Raw genomic sequence first — 6,087 nt, forward strand, 5'->3', positions numbered from 1 at the left:
TAATATAAATACATACAACCAAGTGATTAAAAATTGTGCATTCATTTCCCTTCGATTATTAAGTTCCACAGTATCCCAAGAAATAAATGTATACACTGTTCTTCTTCTCTTTTGCGAATTAAACATTATAGTTTTTGTAGGAACCGCTCGCTCTTGCTTCATCTCGATTTTAAGATTCAACATTTGCAAAGTAGTTGACGGAGGAATTTTGAGAATGCTAGGTGCAAATAGGCAAAGGTGAAAAGTGTAGAGAGAAGGGAAACCCCTGGTGCGTTTCACAGCGTTTTCGCTTTGAGAAGCGAGACTGCCAATTACTCAGCGGTCTGATTACCGCGAGGTTTCTACGCCAGCTTAAATATTGAATTTCAGCTCGAGTCTAACCCGATTGGCATCCCGATTCTCACGGTGCAGCTGTCACGAGATCAATGTTATTATACTAATCGCGTGGTGATCACGACAGCGGCATCGGTGGGAATCGACTGCGCAGACGGCTGCGCGAAATTTCATCTGAAACGAGTCGCCTTTTCGACAAAGGAAACGGATTAAAAGCAGGGTTAACGTTTCCATCTGTCGCGTTGCTTCGCGTACTTGAAGAGTTATTTTAACAAAGGATCGGATTCCAGTGCAGCTTCGTTCAGTCTGGATATTCGTAATTTCTCTGTCATGGTTCGTGTCTGTTTAATATTAAATAAATCAAGCATCGTGAGATTAATGCGTCTCACAGTTGGATAAGTAAGGAGATTAATCTTTCAACTTTGAATTCCGCATTTTAACTGCGAGTTTTCTTTGCAACGAAGCAACGTATAAAATTGGCGAGAGCCTGATGTTGGCAGTTGATCATGTTAATTTTAATCTAACGTAGAGCTGTTATACAGAGTTGGATAAATAACAATATGAAATTCCAATATGAAACAAAGCCACGCATAAAATTGAAGAAGAGCCTGAGGTTGCTAACTGATCACGTTAGGGTTAAACAATCATGCTCCGCAGTTGGATAACTGACATTCTAATCTTCCCACGTACATCTTGCTGGAAACAAAGCCACGTATAAAAATTGAGCAGCCTGAGGTTGCTAACTGATCGTGTTAGCGTCGACTGAGCCTGACGTCTCTATCTTTGCGACACATGAATACCAACACGGAACGAGGATCGCAGTTAATAAGCGAATGGGCGATAAGGCAGGCCAACTGGAAAGTGGCGTGCGTTCTTTTAGAAAGGAAACAGATAACGTTGACAGGCCAGGTCGCCTGGTTTATTCAAAACACGCAGCCACCGTCTATGACGTATGCATTCAGGACTATACTCTTGCAGCGAGTGTTGCGCTCTTGCAGCGAGTGTTGCGCTCTTTGACCTCGTGGAGAAGGTAGAGAAAGCTCTGTCAGCGGTGGCTGCGAGGAAGGAAGAGTCAGGTGGCTCTTGGAGAGACTAACGCGTTAAATAACTCGTTCGACTATCCCGATAGTCGTAAACGCGTTATTTAACAATTCTGCTAGCTCTGGGAGAGAATAGCGCGTCGTTTAACAATCGCGGTGCCCCATCCGCTCTGGCGTTTCATAATTCTTTGAATTCTCGAATTGGAGATCTTCCCATCGAGAGTTATTGACGTGCATGAATATGGATGTGACATGAATCAGAAGAGGTGGACGAGCAGATTGACAAGGGGGCTACGTGAAATGTTACCCATCGATTTTAGTGAAATTCTACAGGGAGATGAAAGCCCCAAAAAAAATGTTTCACACGTGTTTGACGGCAACAGCCGACAATTTACGAGATATTCACCGATGGAGAAACGTGTTACGGCTGCTGGACCGAAAATAAACCATAGTACAACGTTAATTTATCGCCAAGCCGCGTCAGGCTCTTTGCAATTTCTGGTTAGGCTTCCTGACTGTTCGCAGACACTTGTGGCGATGGAATTTTACTCTATCCCCGCGAACCTATCCCTGGTCAAAGTATGGATTCATTTTCAAGTAGTCGTGATCGATTTTATTGGCTTGAAAGTGATTCCTTGCGGAAGCCCTAGTACCATGAAAAGTACCCAATTGGATTATCGAGCAACTTGACTTTAGACCTTCTCCTACCTTCTCCTACTTTCTATATTTCGTTTCAGCATTATTTACTTGATCGTTTCACGAGGAAGCAACCGAAGTCACGATTGATTGATTTCACTTGTACCGAATTGTACAACATGAAATAATTATTATCCAAGAAACTGTATACGAAGAGACAAAGATTGGAATCGCATGCTTGCGTGTAACGTCTCAGATACTTGAAATGGAAATAAAATGAATTTACAGGGAGAGTCTGGACGATTCGTTCTGCCAGGTTACACGAGTTTCGCGGATTAGGCCTGCATAAAATTCAAGAGCCGCTCACGCGGGCGCCTGCCCAACTATAAGTCACCCTAGACACGATTCCCACTCTTACGCCAAGACGGAGGGCGTGTGTCTGCATGCATGTCCTCACGAGTTCATTAACTCTTGGGAGGCCTTGTCTGCTATCGCAAGCTTCTAGTTCTTCCAATCATGCCAAAGTGAAAACGGTCCTATCACACTATCTGAAACAAGACGAAGTTGAGGCCTGACAAACTCTGACCGTTTAAAATATATAGAAAAATAACGAGTCCGATACAAACACGATTAGTAGAACAGTCACCAGAGGGTCCAAAGCAGGGTGAAAGACGTTCAAGTGCTAAGAGCCTCGAGTTTCGAATTCTCCCTGGCTGAAAAAAGTGTTCCCAATTAGTAATTTAAATAAAGGAAGCAATTTTGTTGTACGTTTGGTTATTCAGAGCGTAGACACCCCTTGTCCCGCTTGATTTACAGGAGCTTCCCCCCTCTGGAGTGTCGCCACTCTAGCGTAACTCTATCTCCCTAGACGTCAAAGTCAATATGCAAACGAAGAACGGGTAAAGTGCAGCGGGTACACCGGAGAGGAGCGTCCTTATCGAATTTTAATATTTATTCGTGCCGCGAAACTGCGCCTCCAAGGAAGAAACTAAAAAATTCAATTCCACCAGGCAAGATGGCTACTGTGTGATGACAATGGGACCTGTACCCGCAATTGCCTTTCGATAATCAAATTAGGAAACCGCAGGGCCACGTTCGACGGTCCTATTAAACTTCCTTTACTTGTACAAACTCTGCTGGGTGTCGAGTACTCGAACGCAGTATCGAACACTGTTGATTATTGCTAGAGACACCTGAAGAAATTAATGATGAATTAACAGAAACGAATGGTAGAGCTAACCCTTCCCCTTAGAAACTCGTTTACGTATTAAACAGCTGATTACCTCTTTTGCTAGGGTGGTCCGAGCTAGCTCTGCGTCACATTACGCATAAACAAGCGAAGAAATGAATTCTAGGAAGATTGAATAAGACAGAATGGTCGTAAATACGATATACATAAGAGAATGTTGTGAGCTAATTTTCCTCCAGTTACAAAATTCTGCAGAGTCCCAAATAAATGTACGCGCTATTGTCTGTCTCTTGGTATTTAAATATTAAAGAATACAACTGTAATCATTCAAACTGTGCATACTGTTCCGTCGAAGCATCCTGTACTGTATCTTTCAGCTATAATAAATGCCGTCAGGAGCTCCCAATACCCACACCTATGCTTCTCAGAGAAACGGAAGAGTAAACGTACGCAAGAAAATATTTATATCGCTTGGGAATTTGCATGGAAAATTGTATAAACAAGCCAGTTTTGTACGACGGCACGCGCGATAACAACGATAAGAAAGATAGAAGGAGTCGGAGGGAACGACCAGCGCAGAAAAGCCGAAACACATTTTTCTCCGGCGGATGTTTCCACGGGAAATTCGTGAAAGTTTTTCGCCAAGTTTGGAGACGGTTCGTACGTAATTCGAAGATACATCTTATCCATGTATGCGTGGGATGCTTGCATTTGCAAACTTCTCGTGGCGTTGGTTCATTCAAAGTGTTTGTTTCCTTCGACGTTGATTCCGGTTTGGTAAACATCCTCCTGAAGGCGAACTCATAAAGAGAGCTTCGAGTCCGCAAGGCTAGTTTCTTTCTATCTACTCGAGCTGCTGCGAAACAGATAAACGTTCAGATAGTTGAATATTTTTCATTGCAGAGCACTTATTCGTTAGGAACGCGCGTTGATGCGAAGCTGTGAGCTCTTAACGTGGAAGGGACACGTGGGACGAGCTTGTCTGCGATTCGAATAGAGTGCCATATAACGGATACCTTTTTTTCTATATAAAGCTAGCGGAGGTCCGGATGAGAAGGTCCATTGAACGTGGCAAATCGAAGATGGATTATGCAAGGTAACTAAACCTGCTTAATTATCGTGTCGATAATCGAAGGGCAAAGTTTCTCTTCAAACTTCTCGGCCCATTGATACTGGCAGAGTCGTTAACTGGCCTCCTACCTCCTTCGCCAAGTCCAAATAGTACCGAACTTGTCCAAGTTTCAAATGCAGCGTGGTTCGAGCCGAATACGTAACGAGTACGTGGCTTCTCGGCTTTGGATCATTATGACTAATCGGTTGGAATGCTTCGCTATCGAGGCTGGCCAAACATTTTGCCCTGGGAAACACTTCTAGACTCGCCTGGGGAAGAATGAACGATTTTATGAGGATTAAGAGACGTTCTATTTTGGATTACAGACAGTTCCAGGCGTTGCCATTTGTCCCATACATGTTAAAAGCTCGTGCTTACGAATCACAGAAAGTTCGAGCTGTATCTGTAACACGAGAAGGCATCCGAGTAGATATTACTCTCCTCCGTTTTCCTCGAGTTTACAAACTTTGGCTCGGTATCTCAGTATCTCCCAATTTACAAAATGAACAAGAAATGTATCTCGACAATTCCACGGGTTAAATATACATAAATATACATAAATATACATAAATATACATAAATATACATGAATATACATAAATATACATAAATATACATAAATAATCTTCAGTTCTACAATTGCTGTGAAAACTATCCAATCCGAGACCCGTATGTTCCTTCCTTTCTTTGTTAATTCAACATTGAAAATGGGAAGTAAAAAATCGGAAATTTCATTGTACGAATAACGCGAATGCAGCTGAAAGCGATGACACGTGTCGATACGTCAATCACGTTGGAGATCATTGGAATCCGGAGCCTGCATAATACGCATCTCCTTTTTGCCTCTTGTGCATCCACCAATTGGAGCACCATCATAGGGGCCTTCTGCGCGTGCACGCCGCTGCAGTTGACACTGGTGCCAACGAATTATTTAATTATTTATTCCGTTCGGCGATTAACTCGCGAAAATATCATTCGCACGTTCGCTGCTTCGTATTAATCACCAGCAACCAGTGATTACGACGTTCGATTATCAATCAATTTAATTGTTTTATAGCTTGTTACATAGTTCGTTCCACTTGCTCGAAAAAATTGCTGTTCTGCACGCTAACGAGCAACGTTCTCCTGATTTTCAAAGACTCGGCAAGGTGGCTGTATTTTCCTTCTTCGGATACTAATAATTATTCCCGCGGTCCTGGTTTCTCAAATTCCAAACTGGCTGCCAATTACATATTCTTTTTCCTGAAAGAGCAATTACAATTATTACGTTAGAAGCATTCCTCGTTAGAGTCCCTCCAGAGTATTTCTGGTCGTTTCTTTAATTTCAGTCGGTCCTCCGGTGTAAGGAAGGAATTCAATGATATTCAATGGTTAAGTATGTAGAGGATAGTGCGTTTACTCTTTCAAAATGGCTGCGCGCATCATAGCTGGGTGGTATGACCTAATTATGATGGCGGTATGCCAGCAGAGTGCCATGTACCTACTATAAATGGATGCCCGTAAACCAGTCCTGCATGTGCTGCATCACGATTATACCCTCTTGCAATAACAACCAATCCGTCTCACCCTTCCTGGCCACCGCTATAAATGAGGAGGAGAGACGCGTACGCGAGAGCAACGTTTTGTGAACCCTCACAGAGTGATTGACGTATCGACATCTGCCACTACTTTCCCCTGATTTCGTCATCCTCCTGTAAAACTTTCAATCTGCATTTTCATCCAGCTTTCATCAAGCTAATTAACCCTTTGGGATTCGGATTTCCAGTGAAATTATTGGT

General features: G+C 42.9%; 1 protein-coding gene across 1 annotated transcript in view; it reads right to left on the bottom strand.

Annotated features, from left to right (window-relative positions):
• LOC128897053 (dipeptidase 1-like) overlaps nt 1-6,087 on the bottom strand; it is a 29,759-nt gene that overhangs the window by 13,749 nt on the left and 9,923 nt on the right. The window lies entirely within an intron of this gene.

This window comes from Hylaeus anthracinus, unplaced genomic scaffold (assembly GCF_026225885.1).
Source record: "Hylaeus anthracinus isolate JK02 unplaced genomic scaffold, UHH_iyHylAnth1.0_haploid 11978, whole genome shotgun sequence".
Classification (NCBI taxonomy): Eukaryota; Metazoa; Arthropoda; class Insecta; order Hymenoptera; family Colletidae; genus Hylaeus; species Hylaeus anthracinus.